Source organism: Ambystoma mexicanum, chromosome 1p (assembly GCF_040938575.1).
Source record: "Ambystoma mexicanum isolate Mex_15411 chromosome 1p, UKY_AmexF1_1, whole genome shotgun sequence".
NCBI classification, from domain to species: Eukaryota; Metazoa; Chordata; class Amphibia; order Caudata; family Ambystomatidae; genus Ambystoma; species Ambystoma mexicanum.
Window position 1 is genome coordinate 1,474,037,936 of NC_090921.1, and position 20,889 is coordinate 1,474,058,824.

General features: G+C 42.7%; 20 non-coding genes across 20 annotated transcripts; all 20 read left to right on the plus strand.

Moving 5' to 3' along the window:
• The first annotated feature begins 169 nt into the window (after positions 1–169).
• On the plus strand, positions 170–243 carry TRNAI-AAU (transfer RNA isoleucine (anticodon AAU)). The gene has a single exon. It is a non-coding gene; the product is annotated as a tRNA-Ile (tRNA).
• A 1,445-nt stretch (positions 244–1,688) lies between these two features.
• Positions 1,689–1,762, plus strand: TRNAI-AAU (transfer RNA isoleucine (anticodon AAU)). The gene has a single exon. It is a non-coding gene; the product is annotated as a tRNA-Ile (tRNA).
• A 1,477-nt stretch (positions 1,763–3,239) lies between these two features.
• On the plus strand, positions 3,240–3,313 carry TRNAI-AAU (transfer RNA isoleucine (anticodon AAU)). The gene has a single exon. It is a non-coding gene; the product is annotated as a tRNA-Ile (tRNA).
• Positions 3,314–4,318: 1,005 nt separating this feature from the next.
• TRNAI-AAU (transfer RNA isoleucine (anticodon AAU)) lies at positions 4,319–4,392 on the plus strand. Its single transcript has one exon. It is a non-coding gene; the product is annotated as a tRNA-Ile (tRNA).
• Positions 4,393–5,397: 1,005 nt separating this feature from the next.
• On the plus strand, positions 5,398–5,471 carry TRNAI-AAU (transfer RNA isoleucine (anticodon AAU)). Its single transcript has one exon. It is a non-coding gene; the product is annotated as a tRNA-Ile (tRNA).
• Positions 5,472–6,147: 676 nt separating this feature from the next.
• On the plus strand, positions 6,148–6,221 carry TRNAI-AAU (transfer RNA isoleucine (anticodon AAU)). Its single transcript has one exon. It is a non-coding gene; the product is annotated as a tRNA-Ile (tRNA).
• Positions 6,222–7,291: 1,070 nt separating this feature from the next.
• On the plus strand, positions 7,292–7,365 carry TRNAI-AAU (transfer RNA isoleucine (anticodon AAU)). Its single transcript has one exon. It is a non-coding gene; the product is annotated as a tRNA-Ile (tRNA).
• A 676-nt stretch (positions 7,366–8,041) lies between these two features.
• On the plus strand, positions 8,042–8,115 carry TRNAI-AAU (transfer RNA isoleucine (anticodon AAU)). The gene has a single exon. It is a non-coding gene; the product is annotated as a tRNA-Ile (tRNA).
• Positions 8,116–11,415: 3,300 nt separating this feature from the next.
• TRNAI-AAU (transfer RNA isoleucine (anticodon AAU)) lies at positions 11,416–11,489 on the plus strand. The gene has a single exon. It is a non-coding gene; the product is annotated as a tRNA-Ile (tRNA).
• Positions 11,490–11,885: 396 nt separating this feature from the next.
• On the plus strand, positions 11,886–11,959 carry TRNAI-AAU (transfer RNA isoleucine (anticodon AAU)). The gene has a single exon. It is a non-coding gene; the product is annotated as a tRNA-Ile (tRNA).
• Positions 11,960–12,639: 680 nt separating this feature from the next.
• Positions 12,640–12,713, plus strand: TRNAI-AAU (transfer RNA isoleucine (anticodon AAU)). The gene has a single exon. It is a non-coding gene; the product is annotated as a tRNA-Ile (tRNA).
• A 725-nt stretch (positions 12,714–13,438) lies between these two features.
• TRNAI-AAU (transfer RNA isoleucine (anticodon AAU)) lies at positions 13,439–13,512 on the plus strand. The gene has a single exon. It is a non-coding gene; the product is annotated as a tRNA-Ile (tRNA).
• Positions 13,513–14,237: 725 nt separating this feature from the next.
• On the plus strand, positions 14,238–14,311 carry TRNAI-AAU (transfer RNA isoleucine (anticodon AAU)). Its single transcript has one exon. It is a non-coding gene; the product is annotated as a tRNA-Ile (tRNA).
• Positions 14,312–15,035: 724 nt separating this feature from the next.
• TRNAI-AAU (transfer RNA isoleucine (anticodon AAU)) lies at positions 15,036–15,109 on the plus strand. The gene has a single exon. It is a non-coding gene; the product is annotated as a tRNA-Ile (tRNA).
• A 676-nt stretch (positions 15,110–15,785) lies between these two features.
• Positions 15,786–15,859, plus strand: TRNAI-AAU (transfer RNA isoleucine (anticodon AAU)). The gene has a single exon. It is a non-coding gene; the product is annotated as a tRNA-Ile (tRNA).
• Positions 15,860–16,585: 726 nt separating this feature from the next.
• Positions 16,586–16,659, plus strand: TRNAI-AAU (transfer RNA isoleucine (anticodon AAU)). The gene has a single exon. It is a non-coding gene; the product is annotated as a tRNA-Ile (tRNA).
• A 677-nt stretch (positions 16,660–17,336) lies between these two features.
• Positions 17,337–17,410, plus strand: TRNAI-AAU (transfer RNA isoleucine (anticodon AAU)). Its single transcript has one exon. It is a non-coding gene; the product is annotated as a tRNA-Ile (tRNA).
• A 1,005-nt stretch (positions 17,411–18,415) lies between these two features.
• Positions 18,416–18,489, plus strand: TRNAI-AAU (transfer RNA isoleucine (anticodon AAU)). The gene has a single exon. It is a non-coding gene; the product is annotated as a tRNA-Ile (tRNA).
• Positions 18,490–19,494: 1,005 nt separating this feature from the next.
• On the plus strand, positions 19,495–19,568 carry TRNAI-AAU (transfer RNA isoleucine (anticodon AAU)). Its single transcript has one exon. It is a non-coding gene; the product is annotated as a tRNA-Ile (tRNA).
• Positions 19,569–20,638: 1,070 nt separating this feature from the next.
• On the plus strand, positions 20,639–20,712 carry TRNAI-AAU (transfer RNA isoleucine (anticodon AAU)). Its single transcript has one exon. It is a non-coding gene; the product is annotated as a tRNA-Ile (tRNA).
• The last annotated feature ends 177 nt before the right edge of the window (positions 20,713–20,889 follow it).

The following is a 20,889-nucleotide window of genomic DNA, read 5'->3' on the forward strand; positions in this document are numbered from 1 at the left end:
TGTCATATTCATGAATTTCCTTCAGATCACATGGAGTTTTTCTTTAGTTTGTTGTGAGGATAAGGGTTGTATGTGTGAATGAGTTAGGCATTTTTTTTCCAAGGGAAGAAAAAATCCCCCTGCAACTGGCCTCCCTCTTATGGTCCAGTCAGAAATATGCCTCTCAGCTGGCCGGTTAGCTCAGTTGGTTAGAGCGTGGTGCTAATAACGCCAAGGTCACGGGTTCGATCCCCGTATTGGCCACTTTGTCATTTTGGGAAATATTTCTGCAGAAGGATGAGATTGATGCACAATTGGCACTCACAGCTTTAGAGTTACTAACACAAGATTGCTGTTTTGTTGGAAGCAGCTGTGCATACATAGTCACGGGTCAGTACTGCTGCGGACATAACCAATGTTGTTGTGAGGATAAGGGTTGTATTTGTGAATGAGTTAGGCATTTTCTTTCAAGGAAAGAAAACTCCCCCCTGCAACTGGCCTCCCTCCTATGCTCCAGTCAGAAGCATACTTTTTCTGACTGAGCATGGTGCTAATCACGCCAAGTTAGCGAATTTGATCCCAGTATTGGCCACTTTGTCAATTTGGGAAAAATGTCTGCAGAAGCATTAGATTGATGCAGAATTCCCACCCACAGCTTTAGATTTACTATGACTAGTTTGCTGTTTTGTTGGAAGCAGCAGTCCATAAATGGTCACAGGTCAGTACTGCTGTGGGAAATGACCAATGAGATGCATTTAACCTTCTTTGTCCCAGTTCTACTTAAATGTGATGCAGGCTACAAGTCAGTTTGAGGATAATTGTCATATTCATGAATTTCCTTCAGATCACATGTAGTTTTTCTTTAGGTTGTTGTGAGGATAAGGGTTTTATGTGTGAATGAGTTAGGCATTTTTTTTCCAAGGGAAGAAAAAATCCCCCTGCAACTGGCCTCCCTCTTATGGTCCAGTCAGAAATATTCCTTTCAGCTGGCCGGTTAGCTCAGTTGGTTAGAGCGTGGTGCTAATAATTGGCCACTTTGTCATTTTGGGAAATATTTCTGCAGAAGGATGAGATTGATGCAGAATTGGCACTCACAGCTTTAGAGTTACTAACACAAGATTGCTGTTTTGTTGGAAGCAGCTGTGCATACATAGTCACGGGTCAGTACTGCTGCGGACATAACCAATGTTGTTGTGAGGATAAGGGTTGGATTTGTGAATGAGTTAGGCATTTTCTTTCAAGGAAAGAAAACTCCCCCCTGCAACTGGCCTCCCTCCTATGCTCCAGTCAGAAGGCATACTTTTTCTGACTGAGCATGGTGCTAATCACGCCAAGTTAGCGAATTTGATCCCAGTATTGGCCACTTTGTCAATTTGGGAAATATTTCTGCAGAAGCATGAGATTGATGCAGAATTCCCACCCACAGCTTTAGATTTACTATGACTAGTTTGCTGTTTTGTTGGAAGCAGCAGTCCATAAATGGTCACAGGTCAGTACTGCTGTGGGAAATGACCAATGAGATGCATTTAACCTTCTTTGTCCCAGTTCTACTTAAATGTGATGCAGGCTACAAGTCAGTTTGAAGATAATTGTCATATTCATGAATTTCTTCAGATCACATGTAGTTTTTCTTTAGGTTGTTGTGAGGATAAGGGTTTTATGTGTGAATGAGTTAGGCATTTTTTTCCAAGGGAAAAAGACTCTCAGCTGGCCGGTTAGCTCAGTTGGTTAGAGCGTGGTGCTAATAACGCCAAGGTCACGGGTTCGATCCCCGTATTGGCCACTTTGTCATTTTGGGAAATATTTCTGCAGAAGCATGAGATTGATGCAGAATTGGCACTCACAGCTTTAGAGTTACTAACACAAGATTGCTGTTTTGTTGGAAGCAGCTGTGCATACCTGGTCACGGGTCAGTACCGCTGCGGGACATAACCAATGTTGTTGTGAGGATAAGGGCTGTATTTGTGAATGAGTTAGGCATTTTCTTTCAAGGGAAGAAAACTCCGCCCTGCAACTGGCCTCCCTCCTATGCTCCAGTCAGAAGGCATACTTTTTCTGACTGAGCATGGTGCTAATAACGCCAAGTTAGCGTATTTGATCCCTGTATTGGCCACTTTGTCAATTTGGGAAAAATGTCTGCAGAAGCATTAGATTGATGCGGAATTCCCACCCACAGCTTTAGATTTACTATGACAAGTTTACTGTTTTGTTGGAAGCAGCAGTCCATAAATGGTCACAGGTCAGTACTGCTGTGGGAAATGACCAATGAGATGCATTTAACCTTCTTTGTCCCAGTTCTACTTAAATGTGATGCAGGCTACAAGTCAGTTTGAAGATAATTGTCATATTCATGAATTTCCTTCAGATCACATGTAGTTTTTCTTTAGGTTGTTGTGAGGATAAGGGTTTTATGTGTGAATGACTTAGGCATTTTTTTTCCAAGGGAAGAAAAAATCCCCCTGCAACTGGCCTCATTCTTATGCTCCAGTCAGAAACAGGACTCTCAGCTGGTCGGTTAGCTCAGTTGGTTAGAGCTTGGCGCTAATAACACCAAGGTCACGGGTTCAATCCCCGTATTGTCCACTTTGTCTTTTTACGAAATATTTCTGCAGAAGCATGAGATTGTTGCAGAATTGGCACTCACAGCTTTAGAGTTACTAACACAAGATTGCTGTTTTGTTGGAAGCAGCTGTGCATACATAGTCACGGGTCAGTACTGCTGCGGACATAACCAATGTTGTTGTGAGGATAAGGGTTGTATTTGTGAATGAGTTAGGCATTTTCTTTCAAGGGAAGAAAACTCCCCCCTGCAACTGGCCTCCCTCCCTTGCTCCAGTCAGAAGGCATACTTTTTCTGACTGAGCATGGTGCTAATCACGCCAAGTTAGCGAATTTGATCCCAGTATTCGCCACTTTGTCAATTTGGGAAATATTTCTGCAGAAGCATGAGATTGATGCAGAACTCCCACCCACAGCTTTAGATTTACTATGACTAGTTGGCTATTTTGTTGGAAGCAGCAGTCCATAAATGGTCACAGGTCAGTACTGATGTGGGAAATGACCAATGAGATGCATTTAACCTTCTTTGTCCCAGTTCTACTTAAATGTGATGCAGGCTACAAGTCAGTTTGAAGATAATTGTCATATTCATGAATTTCCTTCAGATCGCATGTAGTTTTTCTTTAGGTTGTTGTGAGGATAAGGGGTTTATGTGTGAATGAGTTAGGCATTTTTTTTCCAAGGGAAAAAGATTCTCAGCTGGCCAGTTAGCTCAGTTGGTTAGAGCGTGGTGCTAATAACGCCAAGGTCACAGGTTCGATCCCCGTATTGGCCACTTTGTCATTTTGGGAAATATTTCTGCAGAAGCATGAGATTGATGCAGAATTGGCACTCACAGCTTTAGAGTTACTAACACAAGATTGCTGTTTTGTTGGAAGCAGCTGTGCATACATAGTCACGGGTCAGTACTGCTGTGGACATAACCAATGTTGTTGTGAGGATAAGGGTTGTATTTGTGAATGAGTTAGGCATTTTCTTTCAAGGGAAGAAAACTCCCCCCTGCAACTGGCCTCCCTCCTATGCTCCAGCCAGAAGGCTTACTTTTTCTGACTGAGCATGGTGCTAATCACGCCAAGTTAGCGAATTTGATCCCAGTATTGGCCACTTTGTCAATTTGGGAAATATTTCTGCAGAAGGATGAGATTGATGCAGAATTGGCACTCACAGCTTTAGAGTTACTGACACAAGATTGCTGTTTTGTTGGAAGCAGCTCTGCATACATAGTCACGGGTCAGTACTACTGCGGACATAACCAATGTTGTTGTGAGGATAAGGGTTGTATTTGTGAATGAGTTAGGCATTTTCTTTCAAGGGAAGAAAACTCCCCCCTGCAACTGGCCTCCCTCCTATGCTCCAGTCAGAAGGCATACTTTTTCTGACTGAGCATGGTGCTAATCACGCCAAGTTAGCGAATTTGATCCCAGTATTGGCCACTTTGTCAATTTGGGAAATATTTCTGCAGAAGCATGAGATTGATGCAGAATTCCCACCCACAGCTTTAGATTTACTATGACAAGTTTGCTGTTTTGTTGGAAGCAGCAGTCCATAAATGGTCACAGGTCAGTACTGCTGTGGGAAATGACCAATGAGATGCATTTAACCTTCTTTGTCCCAGTTCTACTTAAATGTGATGCAGGATACAAGTCAGTTTGAAGATAATTGTCATATTCATGAATTTCCTTCAGATCACATGTAGTTTTTCTTTAGGTTGTTGTGAGGATAAGGGTTTTATGTGTGAATGAGTTAGGCATTTTTTTCCAAGGGAAAAAGACTCTCAGCTGGCCGGTTAGCTCAGTTGGTTAGAGCGTGGTGCTAATAACGCCAAGGTCACGGGTTCGATCCCCGTATTGGCCACTTTGTCATTTTGGGAAATATTTCTGCAGAAGGATGAGATTGATGCAGAATTGGCACTCACAGCTTTAGAGTTACTAACACAAGATTGCTGTTTTGTTGGAAGCAGCTGTGCATACATAGTCACGGGTCAGTACTGCTGCGGACATAACCAATGTTGTTTTGAGGATAAGGGTTGTATTTGTGAATGAGTTAGGCATTTTCTTTCAAAGGAAGAAAACTCCCCCCTGCAACTGGCCTCCCTCCTATGCTCCAGTCAGAAGGCATACTTTTTCTGACTGAGCATGGTGCTAATCAAGCCAAGTTAGCGAATTTGATCCCAGTATTGGCCACTTTGTCAATTTGGGAAATATTTCTGCAGAAGGATGAGATTGATGCAGAATTGGCACTCACAGCTTTAGAGTTACTAACACAAGATTGCTGTTTTGTTGGAAGCAGATCTGCATACATAGTCACGGGTCAGTACTACTGCGGACATAACCAATGTTGTTGTGAGGATAAGGGTTGTATTTGTGAATGAGTTAGGCATTTTCTTTCAAGGGAAGAAAACTCCCCCCTGCAACTGGCCTCCCTCCTATGCTCCAGTCAGAAGGCATACTTTTTCTGACTGAGCATGGTGCTAATCACGCCAAGTTAGCGAATTTGATCCCAGTATTGGCCACTTTGTCAATTTGGGAAATATTTCTGCAGAAGCATGAGATTGATGCAGAATTCCCACCCACAGCTTTAGATTTACTATGACAAGTTTGCTGTTTTGTTGGAAGCAGCAGTCCATAAATGGTCACAGGTCAGTACTGCTGTGGGAAATGACCAATGAGATGCATTTAACCTTCTTTGTCCCAGTTCTACTTAAATGTGATGCAGGATACAAGTCAGTTTGAAGATAATTGTCATATTCATGAATTTCCTTCAGATCACATGTAGTTTTTCTTTAGGTTGTTGTGAGGATAAGGGTTTTATGTGTGAATGAGTTAGGCATTTTTTTCCAAGGGAAAAAGACTCTCAGCTGGCCGGTTAGCTCAGTTGGTTAGAGCGTGGTGCTAATAACGCCAAGGTCACGGGTTCGATCCCCGTATTGGCCACTTAGTCATTTTGGGAAATATTTCTGCAGAAGGATGAGATTGATGCAGAATTGGCACTCACAGCTTTAGAGTTACTAACACAAGATTGCTGTTTTGTTGGAAGCAGCTCTGCATACATAGTCACGGGTCAGTACTACTGCGGACATAACCAATGTTGTTGTGAGGATAAGGGTTGTATTTGTGAATGAGTTAGGCATTTTCTTTCAAGGGAAGAAAACTCCCCCCTGCAACTGGCCTCCCTCCTATGCTCCAGTCAGAAGGCATACTTTTTCTGACTGAGCATGGTGCTAATCACGCCAAGTTAGCGAATTTGATCCCAGTATTGGCCACTTTGTCAATTTGGGAAATATTTCTGCAGAAGCATGAGATTGATGCAGAATTCCCACCCACAGCTTTAGATTTACTATGACAAGTTTGCTGTTTTGTTGGAAGCAGCAGTCCATAAATGGTCACAGGTCAGTACTGCTGTGGGAAATGACCAATGAGATGCATTTAACCTTCTTTGTCCCAGTTCTACTTAAATGTGATGCAGGATACAAGTCAGTTTGAAGATAATTGTCATATTCATGAATTTCCTTCAGATCACATGTAGTTTTTCTTTAGGTTGTTGTGAGGATAAGGGTTTTATGTGTGAATGAGTTAGGCATTTTTTTCCAAGGGAAAAAGACTCTCAGCTGGCCGGTTAGCTCAGTTGGTTAGAGCGTGGTGCTAATAACGCCAAGGTCACGGGTTCGATCCCCGTATTGGCCACTTTGTCATTTTGGGAAATATTTCTGCAGAAGGATGAGATTGATGCAGAATTGGCACTCACAGCTTTAGAGTTACTAACACAAGATTGCTGTTTTGTTGGAAGCAGCAGTGCATACATAGTCACGGGTCAGTACTGCTGCGGACATAACCAATGTTGTTGTGAGGATAAGGGTTGTATTTGTGAATGAGTTAGGCATTTTTTTTCCAAGGGAAGAAAACATCCCCCTACAACTGGCCTCCTGCTTATGCTTGAGTCAGAAACAAACCTCTCAGCTGGCTGTTTAACTCATTTGGTTAGAGCGTGGTGCTAATAATGGCAAGGTCACGGGTCCCCGTATTGGCCTCCTTGTCATTTTGGGAAATATTTCTGCAGAAGCATGAGATTGATGCAGAATTGGCACTCACATCTTTAGAGTTACTAACCCAAGATTGCTGTTTTGTTGGAAGCAGCTGTGCATACATGGTCACGGGTCAGTACTGCTGCGGGACATAACCAATGTTGTTGTGAGGATAAGGGTTGTATTTGTGAATGAGTTAGGCATTTTCTTTCAAGGGAAGAAAACTCCCCCCTGCAACTGGCCTCCCTCCTATGCTCCAGTCAGAAGGCATACTTTTTCTGACTGAGCATGGTGCTAATCACGCCAAGTTAGCGGATTTGATCCCAGTATTGGCCACTTTGTCAATTTGGGAAATATTTCTGCAGAAGCATGAGATTGATGCAGAATTCCCACCCACAGCTTTAGATTTACTATGACTAGTTTGCTGTTTTGTTGGAAGCAGCAGTCCATAAATGGTCACAGGTCAGTACTGCTGTGGGAAATGACCAATGAGATGCATTTAACCTTCTTTGTCCCAGTTCTACTTAAATGTGATGCAGGCTACAAGTCAGTTTGAAGATAATTGTCATATTCATGAATTTCCTTTAGATCACATGTAGTTTTTCTTTAGGTTGTTGTGAGGATAAGGGTTTTATGTGTGAATGACTTAGGCATTTTTTTTCCAAGGGAAGAAAAAATCCCCCTGCAACTGGCCACCCTCTAATGCTCCAGTCAGAAACAGGACTCTCAGGTGGTTGGTTAGCTCAGTTGGTTAGAGCGTGGTGCTAATAACGCCAAGGTCACGGGTTCAATCCCCGTATTGGCCACTTTGTCATTTTGGGAAATATTTCTGCAGAAGCATGAGATTGATGCAGAATTGGCACTCACAGCTTTAGAGTTACTAACACAAGATTGCTGTTTTGTTGGAAGCAGCTGTGCATACATAGTCACGGGTCAGTACTGCTGCGGACATAACCAATGTTGTTGTGAGGATAAGGGTTGTATTTGTGAATGAGTTAGGCATTTTCTTTCAAGGGAAGAAAACTCCCCCCTGCAACTGGCCTCCCTCCTATGCTCCAGTCAGAAGGCATACTTTTTCTGACTGAGCATGGTGCTAATCACGCCAAGTTAGCGAATTTGATCCCAGTATTGGCCACTTTGTCAATTTGGGAAATATTTCTGCAGAAGCATGAGATTGATGCAGAATTCCCACCCACAGCTTTAGATTTACTATGACTAGTTTGCTGTTTTGTTGGAAGCAGCAGTCCATAAATGGTCACAGGTCAGTACTGCTGTGGGAAATGACTAATGAGATGCATTTAACGTTCTTTGTCCCAGTTCTACTTAAATGTGATGCAGGCTACAAGTCAGTTTGAAGATAATTGTCATATTCATGAATTTCCTTCAGATCACATGTAGTTTTTCTTTAGGTTGTTGTGAGGATAAGGGTTTTATGTGTGAATGAGTTAGGCATTTTTTTCCAAGGGAAAAAGACTCTCAGGTGGCCGGTTAGCTCAGTTGGTTAGAGCGTGGTGCTAATAACGCCAAGGTCACGGGTTCGATCCCCGTATTGGCCACTTTGTCATTTTGGGAAATATTTCTGCAGAAGCATGAGATTGATGCAGAATTGGCACTCACAGTTTTAGAGTTACTAACACAAGTTTGCTGTTTTGTTGGTAGCAGCTGTGCATACATGGTCACGGGTCAGTACTGCTGCGGGACATAACCAATGTTGTTGTGAGGATAAGGGTTGTATTTGTGAATGAGTTAGGCATTTTCTTTCAAGGGAAGAAAACTCCCCCCTGCAACTGGCCTCCCTCCTATGCTCCAGTCAGAAGGCATACTTTTTCTGACTGAGCATGGTGCTAATCACGCCAAGTTAGCGGATTTGATCCCAGTATTGGCCACTTTGTCAATTTGGGAAATATTTCTGCAGAAGCATGAGATTGATGCAGAATTCCCACCCACAGCTTTAGATTTACTATGACTAGTTTGCTGTTTTGTTGGAAGCAGCAGTCCATAAATGGTCACAGGTCAGTACTGCTGTGGGAAATGACCAATGAGATGCATTTAACCTTCTTTGTCCCAGTTCTACTTAAATGTGATGCAGGCTACACGTCAGTTTGAAGGTAATTGTCAAATTCATGAATTTCCTTCAGATCACATGTAGTTTTTCTTTAGGTTGTTGTGAGGATAAGGGTTTTATGTGTAAATGACTTAGGCATTTTTTTTGCAAGGGAAGAAAAAATCCCCCTGCAACTGGCCTCCCTCTTATGCTCCAGTCAGAAACAGGACTCTCAGCTGGTCGGTTAGCTCAGTTGGTTAGAGCATGGTGCTAATAATGCCAAGGTCACGGGTTCGATCCCCGTATTAGCCACTTTGTCATTTTGGGAAATATTTCTGCAGAAGCACGAGATTGATGCAGAATTGGCACTCACAGCTTTAGAGTTACTAACACAAGATTGCTGTTTTGTTGGTAGCAGCTGTGCATACATGGTCACGGGTCAGTACTGCTGCGGGATATAACCAATGTTGTTGTGAGGATAAGGGTTGTATTTGTGAATGAGTTAGGCATTTTCTTTCAAGGGAAGAAAGCTCCCCCCTGCAACTGGCCTCCCTCCTATGCTCCAGTCAGAAGGCTTACTTTTTCTGACTGAGCATGGTGCTAATCACGCCAAGTTAGCGAATTTGATCCCAGTATTGGCCACTTTGTCAATTTGGGAAATATTTCTGCAGAAGCATGATATTGATGCAGAATTCCCACCCACAGCTTTAGATTTACTATTTGTGAATGAGTTAGGCATTTTTTTTCCAAGGGAAGAAAACATCCCCCTACAACTGGCCTCCTGCTTATGCTTGAGTCAGAAACAAACCTCTCAGCTGGCTGTTTAGCTCATTTGGTTAGAGCGTGGTGCTAATAATGGCAAGGTCACGGGTCCCCGTATTGGCCTCCTTGTCATTTTGGGAAATATTTCTGCAGAAGCATGAGATTGATGCAGAATTGGCACTCACAGCTTTAGAGTTACTAACACAAGATTGCTGTTTTGTTGGAAGCAGCTGTGCATACATGGTCACGGGTCAGTACTGCTGCGGGACATAACCAATGTTGTTGTGAGGATAAGGGTTGTATTTGTGAATGAGTTAGGCATTTTCTTTCAAGGGAAGAAAACTCCCCCCTGCAACTGGCCTCCCTCCTATGCTCCAGTCAGAAGGCATACTTTTTCTGACTGAGCAAGGTGCTAATCACGCCAAGTTAGCGGATTTGATCCCAGTATTGGCCACTTTGTCAATTTGGGAAATATTTCTGCAGAAGCATGAGATTGATGCAGAATTCCCACCCACAGCTTTAGATTTACTATGACAAGTTTGCTGTTTTGTTGGAAGCAGCAGTCCATAAATGGTCACAGGTCAGTACTGCTGTGGGAAATGACCAATGAGATGCATTTAACCTTCTTTGTCCCAGTTCTACTTAAATGTGATGCAGGATACAAGTCAGTTTGAAGATAATTGTCATATTCATGAATTTCCTTCAGATCACATGTAGTTTTTCTTTAGGTTGTTGTGAGGATAAGGGTTTTATGTGTGAATGAGTTAGGCATTTTTTTTCCAAGGGAAGAAAAAATCCCCCTGCAACTGGCCTCCCTCTTATGCTCCAGTTAGAAATTTGCCTCTCAGCTGGCCGGTTAGCTCAGTTGGTTAGAAGGTCACGGGTTCGATCCCCGTATTGGCCACTTTGTCATTTTGGGAAATATTTCTGCAGAAGGATGAGATTGATGCAGAATTGGCACTCACAGCTTTAGAGTTACTAACACAAGATTGCTGTTTTGTTGGAAGCAACTGTGCATACATAGTCACGGGTCAGTACTGCTGCGGACATAACTAATGTTGTTGTGAGGATAAGGGTTGTATTTGTGAATGAGTTAGGCATTTTCTTTCAAGGGAAGAAAACTCCCCCCTGCAACTGGCCTCCCTCCTATGCTCCAGTCAGAAGGCATACTTTTTCTGACTGAGCATGGTGCTAATCACGCCAAGTTAGCGAATTTGATCCCAGTATTGGCCACTTTGTCAATTTGGGAAATATTTCTGCAGAAGCATGAGATTGATGCAGAATTCCCACCCACAGCTTTAGATTTACTATGACGAGTTTCCTGTTTTGTTGGAAGCAGCAGTCCATAAATGGTCACAGGTCATTACTGCTGTGGGAAATGACCAATGAGATGCATTTAACCTTCTTTGTCCCAGTTCTACTTAAATGTGATGCAGGCTACACGTCAGTTTGAAGATAATTGTCATATTCATGAATTTCCTTCAGATCACATGTAGTTTCTCTTTAGGTTGTTGTGAGGATAAGGGTTTTATGTGTGAATGACTTAGGCATTTTTTTTGCAAGGGAAGAAAAAATCCCCCTGCAACTGGCCTCCCTCTTATGCTCCAGTCAGAAACAGGACTCTCAGCTGGTCGGTTAGCTCAGTTGGTTAGAGTGTGGTGCTAATAATGCCAAGGTCACGGGTTCGATCCCAGTATTGGCCACTTTGTCAATTTGGGAAATATTTCTGCAGAAGCATGAGATTGATGCAGAATTCCCACCCACAGCTTTATATTTACTATGACTAGTTTGCTGTTTTGTTGGAAGCAGCAGTCCATAAATGGTCACAGGTCAGTACTGCTGTGGGAAATGACCAATGAGATGCATTTAACCTTCTTTGTCGCAGTACTACTTAAATGTGATGCAGGCCACAAGTCAGTTTGAAGATAATTGTAATATTCATGAATTTCCTTCAGATCACATGTAGTTTTTCTTTAGGTTGTTGTGAGGATAAGGGTTTTATGTGTGAATGAGTTAGGCATTTTTTTCCAAGGGAAAAAGACTCTCAGCTGGCCGGTTAGCTCAGTTGGTTAGAGCGTGGTGCTAATAACGCCAAGGTCACGGGTTCGATCCCTGTATTGGCCACTTTGTCATTTTGGGAAATATTTCTGCAGAAGGATGAGATTGATGCAGAATTGGCACTCACAGCTTTAGAGTTACTAACACAAGATTGCTGTTTTGTTGGAAGCAGCTGTGCATACATAGTCACGGGTCAGTACTGCTGTGGGAAATGACCAATGAGATGCATTTAACCTTCTTTGTCCCAGTTCTACTTAAATGTGATGCAGGCTACAAGTCAGTTTGAGGATAATTGTCATATTCATGAATTTCCTTCAGATCACATGTAGTTTTTCTTTAGGTTGTTGTGAGGATAAGGGTTTTATGTGTGAATGAGTTAGGCATTTTTTTTCCAAGGGAAGAAAAAATCCCCCTGCAACTGGCCTCCCTCTTATGGTCCAGTCAGATATATGCCTCTCAGCTGGCCGGTTAGCTCAGTTGGTTAGAGCGTGGTGCTAATAACGCCAAGGTCACGGGTTCGATCCCCGTATTGGCCACTTTGTCATTTTGGGAAATATTTCTGCAGAAGGATGAGATTGATGCACAATTGGCACTCACAGCTTTAGAGTTACTAACACAAGATTGCTGTTTTGTTGGAAGCAGCTGTGCATACATAGTCACGGGTCAGTACTGCTGCAGACATAACCAATGTTGTTGTGAGGATAAGGGTTGTATTTGTGAATGAGTTAGGCATTTTCTTTCAAGGAAAGAAAACTCCGCCCTGCAACTGGCCTCCCTCCTATGCTCCAGTCAGAAGGCATACTTTTTCTGACTGAGCATGGTGCTAATCACGCCAAGTTAGCGAATTTGATCCCAGTATTGGCCACTTTGTCAATTTGGGAAATATTTCTGCAGAAGCATGAGATTGATGCAGAATTCCCACCCACAGCTTTATATTTACTATGACTAGTTTGCTGTTTTGTTGGAAGCAGCAGTCCATAAATGGTCACAGGTCAGTACTGCTGTGGGAAATGACCAATGAGATGCATTTAACCTTCTTTGTCGCAGTACTACTTAAATGTGATGCAGGCCACAAGTCAGTTTGAAGATAATTGTAATATTCATGAATTTCCTTCAGATCACATGTAGTTTTTCTTTAGGTTGTTGTGAGGATAAGGGTTTTATGTGTGAATGAGTTAGGCATTTTTTTCCTTCCAAGGGAAAAAGACTCTCAGCTGGCCGGTTAGCTCAGTTGGTTAGAGCGTGGTGCTAATAACGCCAAGGTCACGGGTTCGATCCCTGTATTGGCCACTTTGTCATTTTGGGAAATATTTCTGCAGAAGGATGAGATTGATGCAGAATTGGCACTCACAGCTTTAGAGTTACTAACACAAGATTGCTGTTTTGTTGGAAGCAGCTGTGCATACATAGTCACGGGTCAGAACTGCTGCGGACATAACCAATGTTGTTGTGAGGATAAGGGTTGTATTTGTGAATGAGTTAGGCATTTTCTTTCAAAGGAAGAAAACTCCCCCCTGCAACTGGCCTCCCTCCTATGCTGCAGTCAGAAGGCATACTTTTTCTGACTGAGCATGGTGCTAATCAAGCCAAGTTAGCGAATTTGATCCCAGTATTGGCCACTTTATCAATTTGGGAAATATTTCTGCAGAAGCATGAGATTGATGCAGAATTCCCACCCACAGCTTTATATTTACTATGACTAGTTTGCTGTTTTGTTGGAAGCAGCAGTCCATAAATGGTCACAGGTCAGTACTGCTGTGGGAAATGACCAATGAGATGCATTTAACCTTCTTTGTCCCAGTTCTACTTAAATGTGATGCAGGCTACAAGTCAGTTTGAGGATAATTGTCATATTCATGAATTTCCTTCAGATCACATGTAGTTTTTCTTTAGGTTGTTGTGAGGATAAGGGTTTTATGTGTGAATGAGTTAGGCATTTTTTTTCCCAGGGAAGAAAAAATCCCCCTGCAACTGGCCTCCCTCTTATGGTCCAGTCAGAAATATTCCTTTCAGCAGGCCGGTTAGCTCAGTTGGTTAGAGCGTGGTGCTAATAATGCCAAAGTCACGGGTTCGATCCCCGTATTGGCCACTTTGTCATTTTGGGAAATATTTCTGCAGAAGGATGAGATTGATGCAGAATTGGCACTCACAGCTTTAGAGTTACTAACACAAGATTGCTGTTTTGTTGGAAGCAGCTGTGCATACATAGTCACGGGTCAGAACTGCTGCGGACATAACCAATGTTGTTGTGAGGATAAGGGTTGTATTTGTGAATGAGTTAGGCATTTTCTTTCAAAGGAAGAAAACTCCCCCCTGCAACTGGCCTCCCTCCTATGCTGCAGTCAGAAGGCATACTTTTTCTGACTGAGCATGGTGCTAATCAAGCCAAGTTAGCGAATTTGATCCCAGTATTGGCCACTTTGTCAATTTGGGAAATATTTCTGCAGAAGCATGTGATTGATGCAGAATTCCCACCCACAGCTTTAGATTTACTATGACTAGTTTGCTGTTTTGTTGGAAGCAGCAGTCCATAAATGGTCACAGGTCAGTACTGCTGTGGGAAATGACCAATGAGATGCATTTAACCTTCTTTGTCCCAGTTCTACTTAAATGTGATGCAGGCTACAAGTCAGTTTGAAGATAATTGTCATATTCATGAATTTCCTTCAGATCACATGTAGTTTTTCTTTAGGTTGTTGTGAGGATAAGGGTTTTATGTGTGAATGAGTTAGGCATTTTTTTTCCAAGGGAAGAAAAAATCCCCCTGCAACTGGCCTCCCTCTTATGGTCCAGTCAGAAATATGCCTCTCAGCTGGCCGGTTAGCTCAGTTGGTTAGAGCGTGGTGCTAATAACGCCAAGGTCACGGGTTCGATCCCCGTATTGGCCACTTTGTCATTTTGGGAAATATTTCTGCAGGAGGATGAGATTGATGCACAATTGGCACTCACAGCTTTAGAGTTACTAACACAAGATTGCTGTTTTGTTGGAAGCAGCTGTGCATACATAGTCACGGGTCAGTACTGCTGCGGACATAACCAATGTTGTTGTGAGGATAAGGGTTGTATTTGTGAATGAGTTAGGCATTTTCTTTCAAGGAAAGAAAACTCCCCCCTGCAACTGGCCTCCCTCCTATGCTCCAGTCAGAAGCATACTTTTTCTGACTGAGCATGGTGCTAATCACGCCAAGTTAGCGAATTTGATCCCAGTATTGGCCACTTTGTCAATTTGGGAAAAATGTCTGCAGAAGCATTAGATTGATGCAGAATTCCCACCCACAGCTTTAGATTTACTATGACTAGTTTGCTGTTTTGTTGGAAGCAGCAGTCCATAAATGGTCACAGGTCAGTACTGCTGTGGGAAATGACCAATGAGATGCATTTAACCTTCTTTGTCCCAGTTCTACTTAAATGTGATGCAGGCTACAAGTCAGTTTGAGGATAATTGTCATATTCATGAATTTCCTTCAGATCACATGTAGTTTTTCTTTAGGTTGTTGTGAGGATAAGGGTTTTATGTGTGAATGAGTTAGGCATTTTTTTTCCAAGGGAAGAAAAAATCCCCCTGCAACTGGCCTCCCTCTTATGGTCCAGTCAGAAATATTCCTCTCAGCTGGCCGGTTAGCTCAGTTGGTTAGAGCGTGGTGCTAATAACACCAAGGTCACGGGTTCGATCCCCGTATTGGCCACTTTGTCATTTTGGGAAATATTTCTGCAGAAGGATGAGATTGATGCAGAATTGGCACTCACAGCTTTAGAGTTACTAACACAAGATTGCTGTTTTGTTGGAAGCAGCTGTGCATATATAGTCACGGGTCAGTACTGCTGCGGACATAACCAATGTTGTTGTGAGGATAAGGGTTGTATTTGTGAATGAGTTAGGCATTTTCTTTCAAGGAAAGAACACTCCCCCCTGCAACTGGCCTCCCTCCTATGCTCCAGTCAGAAGGCATACTTTTTCTGACTGAGCATGGTGCTAATCACGCCAAGTTAGCGAATTTGATCCCAGTATTGGCCACTTTGTCAATTTGGGAAATATTTCTGCAGAAGCATGAGATTGATGCAGAATTCCCACCCACAGCTTTAGATTTACTATGACTAGTTTGCTGTTTTGTTGGAAGCAGCAGTCCATAAATGGTCACAGGTCAGTACTGCTGTGGGAAATGACCAATGAGATGCATTTAACCTTCTTTGTCCCAGTTCTACTTAAATGTGATGCAGGCTACAAGTCAGTTTGAAGATAATTGTCATATTCATGAATTTCCTTCAGATCACATGTAGTTTTTCTTTAGGTTGTTGTGAGGATAAGGGTTTCATGTGTGAATGAGTTAGGCATTTTTTTCCAAGGGAAAAAGACTCTCAGCTGGCCGGTTAGCTCAGTTGGTTAGAGCGTGGTGCTAATAACGCCAAGGTCACGGGTTCGATCCCCGTATTGGCCACTTTGTCATTTTGGGAAATATTTCTGCAGAAGCATGAGATTGATGCAGAATTGGCACTCACAGCTTTAGAGTTACTAACACAAGATTGCTGTTTTGTTGGAAGCAGCTGTGCATACCTGGTCACGGGTCAGTACCGCTGCGGGACATAACCAATGTTGTTGTGAGGATAAGGGCTGTATTTGTGAATGAGTTAGGCATTTTCTTTCAAGGGAAGAAAACTCCGCCCTGCAACTGGCCTCCCTCCTATGCTCCAGTCAGAAGGCATACTTTTTCTGACTGAGCATGGTGCTAATAACGCCAAGTTCGCGTATTTGATCCCTGTATTGGCCACTTTGTCAATTTGGGAAAAATGTCTGCAGAAGCATTAGATTGATGCAGAATTCCCACCCACAGCTTTAGATTTACTATGACAAGTTTACTGTTTTGTTGGAAGCAGCAGTCCATAAATGGTCACAGGTCAGTACTGCTGTGGGAAATGACCAATGAGATGCATTTAACCTTCTTTGTCCCAGTTCTACTTAAATGTGATGCAGGCTACAAGTCAGTTTGAAGATAATTGTCATATTCATGAATTTCCTTCAGATCACATGTAGTTTTTCTTTAGGTTGTTGTGAGGATAAGGGTTTTATGTGTGAATGACTTAGGCATTTTTTTTCCAAGGGAAGAAAAAATCCCCCTGCAACTGGCCTCATTCTTATGCTCCAGTCAGAAACAGGACTCTCAGCTGGTCGGTTAGCTCAGTTGGTTAGAGCTTGGCGCTAATAACGCCAAGGTCACGGGTTCAATCCCCGTATTGTCCACTTTGTCTTTTTACGAAATATTTCTGCAGAAGCATGAGATTGTTGCAGAATTGGCACTCACAGCTTTAGAGTTACTAACACAAGATTGCTGTTTTGTTGGAAGCAGCTGTGCATACATAGTCACGGGTCAGTACTGCTGCGGACATAACCAATGTTGTTGTGAGGATAAGGGTTGTATTTGTGAATGAGTTAGGCATTTTCTTTCAAGGGAAGAAAACTCCCCCCTGCAACTGGCCTCCCTCCCTTGCTCCAGTCAGAAGGCATACTTTTTCTGACTGAGCATGGTGCTAATCACGCCAAGTTAGCGAATTTGATCCCAGTATTCGCCACTTTGTCAATTTGGGAAATATTTCTGCAGAAGCATGAGATTGATGCAGAACTCCCACCCACAGCTTTAGATTTACTATGACTAGTTGGCTATTTTGTTGGAAGCAGCAGTCCATAAATGGTCACAGGTCAGTACTGATGTGGGAAATGACCAATGAGATGCATTTAACCTTCTTTGTCCCAGTTCTACTTAAATGTGATGCAGGCTACAAGTCAGTTTGAAGATAATTGTCATATTCATGAATTTCCTTCAGATCGCATGTAGTTTTTCTTTAGGTTGTTGTGAGGATAAGGGGTTTATGTGTGAATGAGTTAGGCATTTTTTTTCCAAGGGAAAAAGATTCTCAGCTGGCCAGTTAGCTCAGTTGGTTAGAGCGTGGTGCTAATAACGCCAAGGTCACGGGTTCGATCCCCGTATTGGCCACTTTGTCATTTTGGGAAATATTTCTGCAGAAGCATGAGATTGATGCAGAATTGGCACTCACAGCTTTAGAGTTACTAACACAAGATTGCTGTTTTGTTGGAAGCAGCTGTGCATACATAGTCACGGGTCAGTACTGCTGCGGACATAACCAATGTTGTTGTGAGGATAAGGGTTGTATTTGTGAATGAGTTAGGCATTTTCTTTCAAGGGAAGAAAACTCCCCCCTGCAACTGGCCTCCCTCCTATGCTCCAGTCAGAAGGCTTACTTTTTCTGACTGAGCATGGTGCTAATCACGCCAAGTTAGCGAATTTGATCCCAGTATTGGCCACTTTGTCAATTTGGGAAATATTTCTGCAGAAGGATGAGATTGATGCAGAATTGGCACTCACAGCTTTAGAGTTACTAACACAAGATTGCTGTTTTGTTGGAAGCAGCTCTGCATACATAGTCACGGGTCAGTACTACTGCGGACATAACCAATGTTGTTGTGAGGATAAGGGTTGTATTTGTGAATGAGTTAGGCATTTTCTTTCAAGGGAAGAAAACTCCCCCCTGCAACTGGCCTCCCTCCTATGCTCCAAACAGAAGGCATACTTTTTCTTACTGAGCATGGTGCTAATCACGCCAAGTTAGCGAATCTGATCCCAGTATTGGCCACTTTGTCAATTTGGGAAATATTTCTGCAGAAGCATGAGATTGATGCAGAATTCCCACCCACAGCTTTAGATTTACTATGACAAGTTTGCTGTTTTGTTGGAAGCAGCAGTCCATAAATGGTCACAGGTCAGTACTGCTGTGGGAAATGACCAATGAGATGCATTTAACCTTCTTTGTCCCAGTTCTACTTAAATGTGATGCAGGATACAAGTCAGTTTGAAGATAATTGTCATATTCATGAATTTCCTTCAGATCACATGTAGTTTTTCTTTAGGTTGTTGTGAGGATAAGGGTTTTATGTGTGAATGAGTTAGGCATTTTTTTCCAAGGGAAAAAGACTCTCAGCTGGCCGGTTAGCTCAGTTGGTTAGAGCGTGGTGCTAATAACGCCAAGGTCACGGGTTCGATCCCCGTATTGGCCACTTTGTCATTTTGGGAAATATTTCTGCAGAAGGATGAGATTGATGCAGAATTGGCACTCACAGCTTTAGAGTTACTAACACAAGATTGCTGTTTTGTTGGAAGCAGCTGTGCATACATAGTCACGGGTCAGTACTGCTGCGGACATAACCAATGTTGTTTTGAGGATAAGGGTTGTATTTGTGAATGAGTTAGGCATTTTCTTTCAAAGGAAGAAAACTCCCCCCTGCAACTGGCCTCCCTCCTATGCTCCAGTCAGAAGGCATACTTTTTCTGACTGAGCATGGTGCTAATCAAGCCAAGTTAGCGAATTTGATCCCAGTATTGGCCACTTTGTCAATTTGGGAAATATTTCTGCAGAAGGATGAGATTGATGCAGAATTGGCACTCACAGCTTTAGAGTTACTAACACAAGATTGCTGTTTTGTTGGAAGCAGCTCTGCATACATAGTCACGGGTCAGTACTACTGCGGACATAACCAATGTTGTTGTGAGGATAAGGGTTGTATTTGTGAATGAGTTAGGCATTTTCTTTCAAGGGAAGAAAACTCCCCCCTGCAACTGGCCTCCCTCCTATGCTCCAGTCAGAAGGCATACTTTTTCTGACTGAGCATGGTGCTAATCACGCCAAGTTAGCGAATTTGATCCCAGTATTGGCCACTTTGTCAATTTGGGAAATATTTCTGCAGAAGCATGAGATTGATGCAGAATTCCCACCCACAGCTTTAGATTTACTATGACAAGTTTGCTGTTTTGTTGGAAGCAGCAGTCCATAAATGGTCACAGGTCAGTACTGCTGTGGGAAATGACCAATGAGATGCATTTAACCTTCTTTGTCCCAGTTCTACTTAAATGTGATGCAGGATACAAGTCAGTTTGAAGATAATTGTCATATTCATGAATTTCCTTCAGATCACATGTAGTTTTTCTTTAGGTTGTTGTGAGGATAAGGGTTTTATGTGTGAATGAGTTAGGCATTTTTTTCCAAGGGAAAAAGACTCTCAGCTGGCCGGTTAGCTCAGTTGGTTAGAGCGTGGTGCTAATAACGCCAAGGTCACGGGTTCGATCCCCGTATTGGCCACTTTGTCATTTTGGGAAATATTTCTGCAGAAGGATGAGATTGATGCAGAATTGGCACTCACAGCTTTAGAGTTACTAACACAAGATTGCTGTTTTGTTGGAAGCAGCAGTGCATACATAGTCACGGGTCAGTACTGCTGCGGACATAACCAATGTTGTTGTGAGGATAAGGGTTGTATTTGTGAATGAGTTAGGCATTTTTTTTCCAAGGGAAGAAAACATCCCCCTACAACTGGCCTCCTGCTTATGCTTGAGTCAGAAACAAACCTCTCAGCTGGCTGTTTAGCTCATTTGGTTAGAGCGTGGTGCTAATAATGGCAAGGTCACGGGTCCCCGTATTGGCCTCCTTGTCATTTTGGGAAATATTTCTGCAGAAGCATGAGATTGATGCAGAATTGGCACTCACAGCTTTAGAGTTACTAACCCAAGATTGCTGTTTTGTTGGAAGCAGCTGTGCATACATGGTCACGGGTCAGTACTGCTGCGGGACATAACCAATGTTGTTGTGAGGATAAGGGTTGTATTTGTGAATGAGTTAGGCATTTTCTTTCAAGGGAAGAAAACTCCCCCCTGCAACTGGCCTCCCTCCTATGCTCCAGTCAGAAGGCATACTTTTTCTGACTGAGCATGGTGCTAATCACGCCAAGTTAGCGGATTTGATCCCAGTATTGGCCACTTTGTCAATTTGGGAAATATTTCTGCAGAAGCATGAGATTGATGCAGAATTCCCACCCACAGCTTTAGATTTACTATGACTAGTTTGCTGTTTTGTTGGAAGCAGCAGTCCATAAATGGTCACAGGTCAGTACTGCTGTGGGAAATGACCAATGAGATGCATTTAACCTTCTTTGTCCCAGTTCTACTTAAATGTGATGCAGGCTACAAGTCAGTTTGAAGATAATTGTCATATTCATGAATTTCCTTTAGATCACATGTAGTTTTTCTTTAGGTTGTTGTGAGGATAAGGGTTTTATGTGTGAATGACTTAGGCATTTTTTTTCCAAGGGAAGAAAAAATCCCCCTGCAACTGGCCACCCTCTAATGCTCCAGTCAGAAACAGGACTCTCAGGTGGTCGGTTAGCTCAGTTGGTTAGAGCGTGGTGCTAATAACGCCAAGGTCATGGGTTCGATCCCCGTATTGGCCACTTTGTCATTTTGGGAAATATTTCTGCAGAAGCATGAGATTGATGCAGAATTGGCACTCACAGCTTTAGAGTTACTAACACAAGATTGCTGTTTTGTTGGAAGCAGCTGTGCATACATAGTCACGGGTCAGTACTGCTGCGGACATAACCAATGTTGTTGTGAGGATAAGGGTTGTA